Source organism: Triturus cristatus, chromosome 4_1 (genome assembly GCF_964204655.1).
Source record: "Triturus cristatus chromosome 4_1, aTriCri1.1, whole genome shotgun sequence".
Taxonomy (NCBI): Eukaryota; Metazoa; Chordata; class Amphibia; order Caudata; family Salamandridae; genus Triturus; species Triturus cristatus.
The window spans coordinates 146515904-146528281 of NC_140585.1; the positions used below are offsets into that span (position 1 = coordinate 146515904).

General features: G+C 45.1%; 1 long non-coding RNA gene across 1 annotated transcript; it reads right to left on the bottom strand.

Moving 5' to 3' along the window:
- Positions 1–5411: 5411 nt before the first annotated feature.
- On the bottom strand, positions 5412–6502 carry LOC146851597 (uncharacterized). Its single transcript, XR_014981151.1, has 3 exons — positions 6366–6502; positions 6148–6259; positions 5412–5543 (listed from the first exon to the last, which is right to left on the bottom strand). It is a non-coding gene; the product is annotated as an uncharacterized LOC146851597 (long non-coding RNA).
- Between the last annotated feature and the right edge of the window lie 5876 nt (positions 6503–12378).

Consider the following 12378-nt stretch of genomic DNA (forward strand, 5'->3'; position numbering starts at 1 on the left):
CGTCAGTGGGAGGGTCAGTCGCAACGTCAGTGGGAGGGTCAGTCGCAACGTCAGTGGGAGGGTCAGTCGCAACGTCAGTGGGAGGGTCAGTCGCAACGTCAGTGGGAGGGTCAGTCGCAACGTCAGTGGGAGGGTCAGTTGCGGTGTGTGGGTGATGTTGGTAGGGTAAGGGAAGTCTGGGTGGGGTATTATCAGCTACTCTAGTGTGGTGCTCCGCAGCACGGGTTGCACTCAGGATCACAGTTCCCAGACATTTTTTTTGTGCACTTCAACCTCTGGTTTGTGGAGGGAGAACCATTCTCAAAGAGACGCTGTGTGTGTAAAAAGTGGAATGAGTGGGAAAACGGAGAAAGAGGCAAAGTAGAGAGAAGGCAGAGTTAGATTGACGGTGGAGAACGCACAGGGACTGCACGGCCAGAGGGCAAGCCGATGCCCTGCAGAAGGCCTCTAGGCCCGGCCCACGCAGCGCGACTCACTGGGAGGACATATGCGCGCGGAGCCAGTGGCCTATGCGCCTGGCCTGCTGGAGCAAGACACAGAAGGAACCCTTGCGCTTCTCAGGAAGGGCAGGTGGGGGTACCGGCCGCTGTTCCACCGGCCTCCCCGTCCTTACAGTGCAGAGTAAAGTGACAGTGGGCCCTTCACGCTCCTTTTCAAGTCTGCTCAGTAGGTTGAGTGCAAGCGCCCAAGCGCTGTGGGCAGGCTGCTGTAAACCTGCACACAAGTTTGGCCTCAGACACCTGCAAAAACACGTGCTACCCGAAAGGCCAACAGGAGGTAGCAGTACAATGTGATTTGTCTGACTCCGTTTCACCCTAAAGCTTTCCAAAGAGACCCCCAAACCTGCTCTCTGCATTAGAACGCTCACATGAACTTTTTTTTTCCCTCTTGTACCGCTTATGCTGTAAGGTACCAAAAAGTTTCTACTATCCATATTGTAATTATAATTGCATTTATATAGCACATACTAGCCATGACGAGGCGTCGAAGCACATTTTGGCAAGTAGCACGCTACTCCAGAAATCAAAATTGATTACTTACGGTACAAGTTTATCCACTTTTGAAGGATGTGAGGAAGCCGATGCGTTAACCCCCTGATGTACCTTAAGGGTTTCCTCAGCTCAATGTATCATTAAACTAGTATGACACCCACCCGCCCAAACCCCATTAAAACTAGCTGAGGTACGGCACAACACAGAGAGCAAGACTGCATGGATGTGACAGAGAAGACTTACATGGGGTAGAGGAAGAAAATAGGTACTCCAGTGGTTTGATGAAAGAAAAAAGAAACCAGTCCTGGACCGTCTGCAGCATCTTGGCGAGGGACAAGAAAACACCCAGACTCCAGCAGGAAAGCAGTCCTCCACCCGGCAGGTAGCTCGAATTAACAGCAAAAGGATGTAAGAGCCCTGTGAATTTAGAACCGACAGGGAGAGGGCGGGGTAATGGGGGGGGGGAGGAAGAAGTGCGCTGTGTTGAGCGCGCGAGCCCTACGCGTGCACATCTCCTGTCCACCTTCGGCCAAGAAACCAACAACAAAAGACCTCGCCAAGGGGAGCAGCGCATGCGCTGCGTCGCTAGGCGAGACCTAAAAAGAACATGGATGGGGTGGGTTAAATCACCCTAATACTTGCAAAATAGGATCGATGGCCTGGATCACAGAGTTAGAAGATTTCATAGTGTGACTCAATACTTTACTAGTATCTCTGTACCATACAGGGACTGCAGTGGTACCTTACTTTTGAAGGCTAATACAAGGGGGCCAAACTATTTTTAAAATACAGATTACAGTAAACCGACAAATTCCCAGAATGCACTCATTTGTTAAACAACGCTCGTAGGCTCAGACTTTGTTCACAACCGGCTGGGCTCTCATTCTGCTCCGGCTCTACGGCTGCTGAGGACACCACGTAGCTTCTAGGGGGACCGCTGCTCTCACCTGGAAATCACCACAACCGGGACTGCGAGGACCAGGGTGCCCTGCATACAACTCACCTGTTGCACTTGGTTCCTCTTCCCGACTCCGCCTCCTCCTGCCCTCTCACCTACAGGCAAGGCCCCGCCCAAACGCACCAGCGGAACGTAGCCCGGGGCGAAGACCGGGCAAAGAGCGGGCCGTTTGAGGCCGTTCGAGTACGGGCGAGGAAGGGCTAGGGCTGATATACTCGGCTCAGGAGCTCGCCACGAAATCTGTAATCCGGCTGGAGAAGATGTCTGTAAGAGAAACGAGGAGCAAAACATCGTTGGCCTCGGGGGCCCCCAAAGGTACTTTGGACACATCCTTCGCTAAGGCAGGGTCTCTCCTTATAGACGAAATCACTACACTGGAAAGGCATATTTCCCAAGAGATAGAATGGGTCAGAAGGTCTTCTTTGGGTCCCCTCCAACTTGCTAAAACTCCAGATCGATCGTCCAGTCACATAGTGGCAGCAGGGGGGGGGGGGGGGGGGGGGGGACCAAATGTAATACTCAAAGTAATAACTGACCAGTCTGTACTTAGTAACTCTAGTGTCCCAACAAGTGACTGACATTTCTGCTCATATTGATTCCAGCTTATTACCCCTTCCGCCACCCATTCTATCTTTACCTGCTTTTAATGCCAAGCTTAGTACAATTAATAAAGAGCAAACCACTACTAGGGCTCCCCAGTCCAACCAAACACTCCAACATGCTGGGGAAGGAGCTATCCCGAAAAGGAAAAGGGCTCAAATAACTGGAGGGCGGAAGGTTAAGATTCCTAAATATAATCCTACCTGTGAAAACAAACCAGATGGCACGATTAAAAAGGGCCAGAGTAAATCCCAAGATCAAGGGTCGTCATCTTCTAATACCCCTCCCCAAAAAAAACCCAGCTTAATTGTGGCACCGAGGGAGGAGGGCCTCACCCTGTTGAATATTGGTGCTCTTCTGAGGGACCTACTTAATCCCCTTGAAATTCGTTTAGTAAAGATAGAAACATGCCTAGCGCACCTTCAGAAGGGGATCACCCAACTAGTAGAGGGATCAAACATAATCAACCAGACTCCAAGCGACAGATTGCCCAGTACTGCTAAAATCACCCCATCTCTGACCCCAACCAAGGCAGGCTGCCCGACATTAAAGCCCACACAACTCCATCAGCCATTGCCTGTCATCCCAGAGCTTTTAAATTCTAATTCTCCAATAAAAGTACAAGGCTCTAGTCAGCAAGCGAAGACAGGCGAAACCTTAACGGGCATTTATGGCAAAGATGCAAATTATAGATCTATCGACTTGCCACCAGAGGCTATACCATACACAGTAATATTAACTGGCATCCCAGAATTAAATCCCTCCACCTGAGACCCTTTGGGGGCCTTGAAGAACAAGGTAATACACTGGCTCTCTGTCAATAGGCCACTTCCAGAAGGAATATACAGCGAGGTGTTGATGGTGAGGTGCGTCCCATGGATAGGAAACACCAGAAAGTCAATCCAAGGTGACTGTGTCCTGATTAATTTTAGAGATCCCCTCACCGTCTCCCACATATGCAGTTGGACACACCAGGCACGAGGGACCTCAATACACCCACTGTCTTTCTTTTATCCTTCTGTTAATTACGAACAGGCAGAGGAGGGTTGGGAATTAGTACCTAGAAGGGGAGGTAACCGGGCTGTAAGGGTCACAAGTGTAAACCCCCACCCCAGACCAACACGACTCGACCACTTTTCTACTCACAATAGATTTAGTGGCCTTGACATGGTGGACTGACCAATAAAGATAGTGGGGGAGGAGGCTTTATCGCCCAAAAGGATTAATTAAATGCAAGCTCGGAATATAGATCCATTGCAGAAGGCCAAAGCCGACCGGGAACACCCAGATTTGGAGTTGGGTGTTGGGACCCTCCTACCTACGCCCAGCTCAAATGAGGGAAATGTATCCCAAGCAGCTAGTTCAGTTGATATTCGACCTAGAGGGCACGACGTGGGAGAGGAAGAGTCTACAAATTTTGCAGCAGAGAAAATTAATTGTTCCTCCCTCAAGATTTTATCCTGGAACGTGGCAGGTCTGGGAAATAAAGTAAACTGCCCGGACTGGTGCGCCTATATTCAGGCCCAAGACATTTGCCTGTTTCAAGAAACCTGGGTGAGAGAACACCTTTCCCACCCAGGTTTTGCAACATTTGTCGCGCAGGCAAAATGGGGCGGTACAGGACGCCCCTCGGGAGGTTTGGCTATATGGGTGGCTAATGACCTTGGATGTAGGACCGTCGTTTACCCACAAAAATCGGAGGACATTCTGGTCGTTCGGCTCGAGTGGCCAAACGCACAGTCTTCTGTTGATTAATGTATATTCAAGGCCAACTAAAATCTCGCAGGTATCACGCACGATAGAGGAGTTGGCACTCGCTCTAGACGAAATTCCTCAGGGTACCCCCATCTTAATTGGGGGAGATTTCAACTGCCACTTCGAGCCCCCCCCCGGGCCCAATGGTGGACTTGGCCCAGGAGGAGGACCTGGAGTAGTCTATACCTCCCTTGCAAGCTTCGGTACCAAGAGCCTGGACACCCTTAGCCATACAAATTACCTCTCCAACTCTGAAATATGGCCTTCGGGCCTGTAATGGCAGGATAAACTCGGATATACCAGCTAGAAATACCTATAACAGAGTGGGCAGGGAGTCAAGACTGGATTATATTCTTGTTCCATTACCGATGTGGCCGCGCATTACTGACTTCCGGGTGACATCTAGGGAAGACAGCGACCACAATGCATTGGAGCTGGAATATGATCATCCTGGTCTTGACCCCAAGGAAAAACCGAGGGTGACATCTGAGGCAGGGCTCGGCCTCACACATAATAGACGCAGAGTGAAATGGGAGAGATTAGTCTCTAAACCTGAGAAGTTACCCATGCTCTATGCGAGGGTAATTCCCATATTTGAAAAGATACAGGCACTCACGGCCCATGGTACAACTCAGAGTGTACAAAAACAATTAGGGCAGTACCATAAAGATCTTTCCAAATCAGTTTCCGTAATCCTTACCTGTCTACCAAAAAGGGCTAATGGAAGCGCTGCCGGACCAGCTTGGTATAATAAGACTGGTCGCAACGCAAAAACAAGCTTACTGACTTCCATCAAGGAGGGTTTGGGAAGTGAGGAAATTAGGGCCAAGAGATCAGTCTATAAAACCCTAATTAGTAACGCAAAAAGCGAATGGAACACCACAAATGGGAATCACTCACCATCTCACTTGCTAGGGGGGGATTCACGTAAATTCTGGCGCACCGTGAACACTGGCTCTGTGGACTTGGCCCCAGCAGTGGAGCCGAATATTTCAGCTAGGGCATGGTCAGACCACTTCCAATCATTATCAAAACACAAGCACAGGTGCACCACAAATCGAAGGATCGGGAAAAGCAATAATATAATTCATTCCCCACAAAGGTTATTCAAAAATAGTTCATTTTTATTCAAAGGTTATAATAATTATCTTATCTTTTTAAAACACAAAATTGTAAATACAATTTGGTCTTGACAGCACAGCCGACGCGTTTCGTCCTAGAAGCGGACTTCTTCAGGGCTGTTTAAACACAAACACATAAATATTCATAAAAATACACAAAAATACATATACAACCCAAGACATTCCATACTACAAATTCCATAGGTGCAATTGTTTATAATTTTCTTACATCAATGTCAGCTTATTTCAGGCTAAATAGCCTTTTTATGAAAAGGTAAGTATATTCATTCAGTATAGCTCTTCTTATCTACATCCAACATATACAGCGCTATATTGTTGCTCTTAACAGTCATTGATATCTGTATCCCAAGGTTAAAACAAATTAGAGATCATATATAGACAGAGCACAGGAGTAGAGAAAGAAACATATTCAACATAACCCCAAATGGCTACCTTAATGGATTCTAGAAAAATAAACTAGATAGTAAAAAACGACAAGTGAGAACAGAAGAAGTGAGAACAGAAGAAATAGCACAACTATAAACCAAAAATTAGTAATCATGGAGAAGAAACTCAATCGGGCTTTATGGTCACAGGCATTACTGTACCGGGACCATATATCACCAGTGACTCCAAAGTTACAGTAACGCTAGGAGTAACGAATTCATAAACTCCCACATTATATTTGTGGAAAGGTCCATAAGGGTTCAATAATACCCACCATGTAAAAGATGCAAGAATTAATCAATCCCATTCGGCATGAGTAGATACAGTGCCAGATCCGTACAATCTGAAGAGAATCCCCCTTTGTTTCTTATGTAGGCTGAAATTATCTACAAGTCAAAAATAACACAGGTAGTCAACTTTCAAAATCACTATGTAAAGAAGCTGCACTGTAATATTTGACAGTGAGTACCAGCCTTCAGGTTGGATACTTACATTAGAGCGTGATATTCTATAGGATCACCATATTTTCAAAAGGCTGACCACGTCACGTCATTTCAAATATTTTCTTGTTGTGTAAAACGAGAGAAAACAGTCTTCACAGTCTACGGCAAGAGATAATAGGTTATAATATAATATGTTCTAGGAAAATAATTATGAACACGATACTAAACACGTCCCTTTACGGAGTCCTTTTATAATATAACATAAACCGATAGTTGTTCCAAACAGTCACCATCTACTAGCCCTTTGCACAAAAGCACCTCGTAATTGCTAGTACCCGATAAGCGAGACTCCCAACTGTTGTGAACGCAAATCTAATTAAAAAACCGCCGGAGTGCCTGGCTATAGAACCACAACATTTGTATAAACCCCGAATTGGGGGGGGGGGGGGAAGGAAAAAGTCACATGTACTGCACTTTAACTGTCATGTGCTTAAACTGTCATAGGATTGAGAATCATTGTGCTATCTGGGCAGCGTAACAAGTATACCCCTAATCTCATGTGGGGATTAAAATACAGGGTGCTGTACTGTTATTATCCCCTTCCCTGGCTGGTAAAGTAGAATTGTATACTCCTTTCAGTAAACGTCCCAAAGAATGTAGTAACGGGATAGTTACTGATGCCAAACTTATCCCTGCTAACAGAGTCAGGTTAAAATCTCGTTAAGCGTGTCCCGTAAGGCACAGACGAGGAGGCCAAGCGGGGGAGCAGATCCCAGGTCTCCCTTTACCACACTTGTAAAGTCAGGTTGAATTCCTATTTTAAAAGCTGTCCCATGATAAAACTTACCAGTATGCAGCTGTGGTGAGCACCCAAAAGACCCGGAAATAACGGCTGGCAGGCAGTAGAAAAATGACGGGCAAGCAAAACCCGATGGGAATTCTTAAGTTTAAATATACACGGTAATTAGCGTTTCACAAGGAACACCTGTAGCCCTTCATGACGCACAACGTGAACGTCTCCGAAACTCGCGTGAGAAGCGTTCTACAACGAAGCGGCCATCTTAAAATGGTGTGGTAACACGGTCGGACTATTGTTATTTCTTCATCGAATGACCTGGATAAGCGTCAAATTAACTGGAGGCCAAGATCAATATATTTTTATTGTCCTTGTGCCCATAGCAATCTTTCTTTCTGATATAAGTAATGCACAAAAACGGTCACTTCCGACGGAAAAGGATGACATACATGGCAGCCATCTTGAATCAGGCAACAAGTGAACAAGAACTGCCGTTTTTCTAAGTAGTGCCAAATCGGATTATTATACGATTCAGGTCGTGTCAAGCAATTAGATATAAATTGCGGACAATCTTGCTTTCGATTTTAAACAAAGAATTAAAAACCATGGAGTGATCTATATCCATATGTGTAAGTATATCTAATCCTAAACCGGCTTTAAGCGTATAAACCATATTTATAATTATATGAATATAGGAATAAAAAAAGGGTATCCTGAGCACCAATGACAGAGCCAGATTAAGAATCTAAGGATGCCACAAAGGCATAAGGGCCAATGGCTCAACAAGACCCATCACAAGATAATGCAAATGAATCCAATCAAGATGGCTAATCAGAACAGAGTTTCCAAGACCGACTTAATACAGCAAAAAGAATAAGAAAAAAAAAAAGTAGCCAAAGGATCAGAACATTAAGGAGGAAGGAGCCGGGGTCCCATAGTTACAAAGTAAAAGTTAACAGAGATGGAACAGTAAAGAGAACCACAATAATAAGAATTATTGCACAAGACATCAGCGATAGACAAATATGTACAACCCACATTATTCATTTTCAGGAAATTCCTCAGTGAACCAATATTAGTTATAATAAATACAAAGTTCACATAAATGTAGCTAAACACCACACATTGGTTAAAGAAAGTAGTGCATCTCGTCATCGCGGTTATGTCCCAGTTCTACACACTCGAGTCTACATATCCATGCGGCCTCATTTTTTCTCAGGGCCAGTTCTCTATCACCTCCTCTTGGGTGAATCGGGATATGGTCTATTCCCATAAACCAAAAATCCTCCATATTACCATGATTTTCCTGCATATGATTTGTAAGAGGGTATCTAAGATCTCCTTTACGGAGTGCCCGTAGATGCTCCTGTATTCTTATTTTTAGGGGTCTCTTGGTGCTGCCCATGTAGATCTTATTACATGGGCAGCCCAAAATATAGGTCACAAATGTCGATTTGCAGTTGATCATATAATTGATATTATATGTGCGATTAGTGTTATGACAAAACGTTTTGGTCTTGTTTTTACCTAGCTTACATACATTACATTCATTGCATGTATAGAAACCTTTTGTCATAGAGGGTAACCAAGTTTGAGGTTTAGGGGTAGTGACATAGCTGGGGCACAGTTTGTTACGTAAATTTTGCCCTCTTCTGTAGGTCACTTTTGGTTTTTCAGGGAGCATCCCTTGTAGACTCGGGATGTCCGTCAGCAACTTCCAAACATTATATCACTCATCTGACGGGGAATTGGTAGTTCCTCCCTCATGGATGGTAGATGACACTGTGGAAGTGGCGTGCTTTACAACAAAGGAGGTTAGAGCAGTTATCGTCGGGCTGGCATCAGGCAAGGCTCCTGGCCTGGATGGTATTCCAGGCGATCTTTTTAAACAGGAGCCGGATGTCTGGGCACCTTATTTGGCTCTACTATTCAATTCAATCCTGGGGGGTATGGAGGTCCCTGATACTTGGCTGGGCGCAGAGATCGTCCCCATCTTTAAAAAGGGTTCGCCTCTGCTCCCAGCCAACTACAGACCCATCAGTCTCATCGATGTCTCACAAAATTTTCGGTAGACTGATATTGAATCGCCTCCAGGTTTGGATTGATGAATGTGAAATTGAGCCCATTTCAAGCAGGGTTCAGGAGAGGAGTCTCAACGGTGGACCAGATTTTCCGCCTGAACCTTCTCTATTGGAAGTCCGTACTAATTGAGGGGGGCAGCTTATATACGGTGTTCGTCGATCTGCGAGCAGCCTTTGACTTAGTGCCCAGGGACAAACTATGGGCAGTCTTGACGGTTCTAGGGGTCCCCGTCGATCTTCTGTCAATTTTGAAGAAATTACATCAGGGCAACTTTGCAAGGGTAAGATGCGGTCGAGGAGGAAACCTCTCGGATGGCTTTCCCGTTGACAGGGGGGTTAGACAGGGCTGCGTGCTTGCACCGACCCTTTTCTGCCTCTTTGTCAACAGGGTTTTTAGCCATCTAAACAAGCTAGGTAACATTGACGCCCCCAAGTTGGTTGGCAGCAGGGTGCCAGCAATCATGTTTGCAGATGACACCCTGCTGCTCTCCAAATCTCCTATGGGCATACAAAAGGTCTTGGATGGATTCGTGGACTTCTGCAAGATACATGGTTTGGAGATCAACGCCACAAAAACTATATATGATCTTCAACCCGCCCTCCTCAACACGACCGAGTCCTCGGATAGGGGCCTCTAGACTGGAGAGGGTATATAAGATTGAATATTTGGGGGTTATATTCCATCAGTGAATGATGTGGGACTCACACCAAACAAAGGTAAAACTGAAGTTGTCCCAGATGACGGGCGGTATTTGCAGGATGACGAAAGGTCTGACTTATAAGCCTCTAGGCCCACGCCTCCATATCTACAAAACACAGGCGAGGGCAGCTGGGCTTTATGGGGGTGAAATCTGGGGCCACACAGCTAATCAGAATTTGCAGGTTATTGAGAACAACCTCTTAAGGCACTTGACAGCCCTACCGTCTAGCACACCATTACTACCATTAAGACTAGACCTGGGTCTAAGACCCATTTCAGAGGAGCTTGGCCTTAAACCTATAATTTTTTGGCGCAAGATCTGGTGTACACCAGAGCTCCAGAGTTACAGAATGGAGCTTCAAGAGATCTTGCGCCTTGTAAAAGTTGCCCAAGTGCCATGGCTAATGTATGTGAAACAAACTTGTGATTTATTAGGTAGACCTGATCTGTGGTCAGACCCAGCCAACGCATGTCGTAAGATCTCACGCAAAACTATCTCATTGGCCTACTACGAGCATAATTTACGTGTCTTAATCATGAATGTTCGGGTTGGATCTCTGTCCGACCATTTCCTGAGGTCTAAAGACACATACTGTCGAGAGCTCGTTTTTGATGACATAGGACCAACACTAACAAGGAAGCTTTACCTACAATGGCGTTATGGCACTCTCCCCCTTAGGGCATACATGGCTAGCTGGACACACTCGCAACCTGTAGAACAGTGCCCAGCATGTGGTCACCCATCCGAGTCCGACCTGCACATAATATTTTTTTGTCGAGCCTATCAAAGACCTAGGAAATACTGGTTGGTCCCACTGTTAAATCTGGGCTTTAGGCAGTACCTTCCAGCCTATAGAATTTTAAAAACAGATCAATCAGCTTCTACAGTATTCGCAGTTGCGAAATTTTTAACAGCAATGTGGTTCACCCGCAAACATTGTATAAAATCAATTATTGTCATTGAACATTCTCCTTGATAGCTATGGTTCATTTGTTACTTGATTTATTTCTGCTTTTTAAGTTATATGTATTTTTCTGTATGCTTATTTGTTACTCTTTTATGGTCCTAGTGGCCGAAATAAAGCTGATATGATGATGATAAACGACAGCCAAAGACTTCGGAAGCAAAATCTTACTGAGACAAGGAGTCATTTAGTAAAAATGAGCCACTTATTAATTATGATTTATTAATTGGGAGAAAGTATTTGCAGTGACACTTCCTGCTGAAGGCAGGAGATTGTGCTTTAAAAGAAACATTGCTTCACAGTATCAAAAACATCCCCACTCGATCATAATGCAGTTTTAGAACCCAATGTCAAGCCTCGTCTTGTCTCCTGGAGCAGTCAGTGGTCACCAAGCAATATGCTGTGGGGATCTGTCATTTCCACTGCTCTCCCAAGATCACAATACTGGTGCACATCGATTGTGAAAACCAGTAACTAACTTTGAACACTCGACTTTCTAAAGGTAGCAGAGATGACCAGTCAACGCTAAGGTATTAGGTTTGGAATTAAGAAAAAATCTTGCATATTAGACACAAAATAGGAAATGCCCAGTCAGTGCTGTCGTTTTAAAAAAGATACAGGTTTTTAATTACATACAGGAAATGTAGGGCACTGAAAATGTGACAAACTAGAAGGTTCAGGCAGATAGTGGAACAGAGAAGCAAGCGCAAACTGTTTTATAGCACCTAAGGCATAAGGAGCTGCAATTCATGCCACTTGGGCTTCTACGAATATTATTAGGCCAAAGAGCAGGTGCATAAGTTTGCGTTCACCCTCAGCTTTGACTGTCTCTGGCCAACAGTGCCAAATGGATAATGCAATGTAATATGTATGAGATGGCATGAACGCCCTGTGTTATAATATAGTTGAGACTCTGAATGCAAGAGGAATGGGAGGGCAACTCAGTGGGTCAGAGGTCAATTTACCAAAAATGACAACAGGTATTTAAATACTTCATCAGTAGAAAGGGGTATTGCATTTAAAGAAAGATAATGGATTTGGTGTGCAATTTGAAAATCTAAGTGTAAATGTCAGTGAGGAGCACTGGCGGGCACTGGCTGGCACTGGCGGGAGCCCAGGACACGGTTCAGACACGTTTCAGCTGGAGCCCTAAGGGGGCCTACTGATGATGGGGTTAGAAGTAGCTCCCGATAAAGGCCCTCCTGACACCTCATACTGAAAAGCCATCTTTCTTGTGAATAGCTGGTCATGGCAAACATTTTAGTACGAGTAAGAGGACCAAAAGGATTGGAGGAAGACTCTGGACCCACTAGCAACTGGGCAACTAGGATTTTCTGTTAACGTCCAATTGAGTCTTATAATTGTAAGCTCTCCTGAGAAATTGTTGAATCAGCCTCCCTCCTCAGCTTAACATTCATATCTCCAGTTCCCTACATTGGATTTGTCATCTTGATGTCATTTTAATCATTAAAATATTTCCTATTTTTATAAATTGGTTAGATTTTTATTGTGAGTTGTGT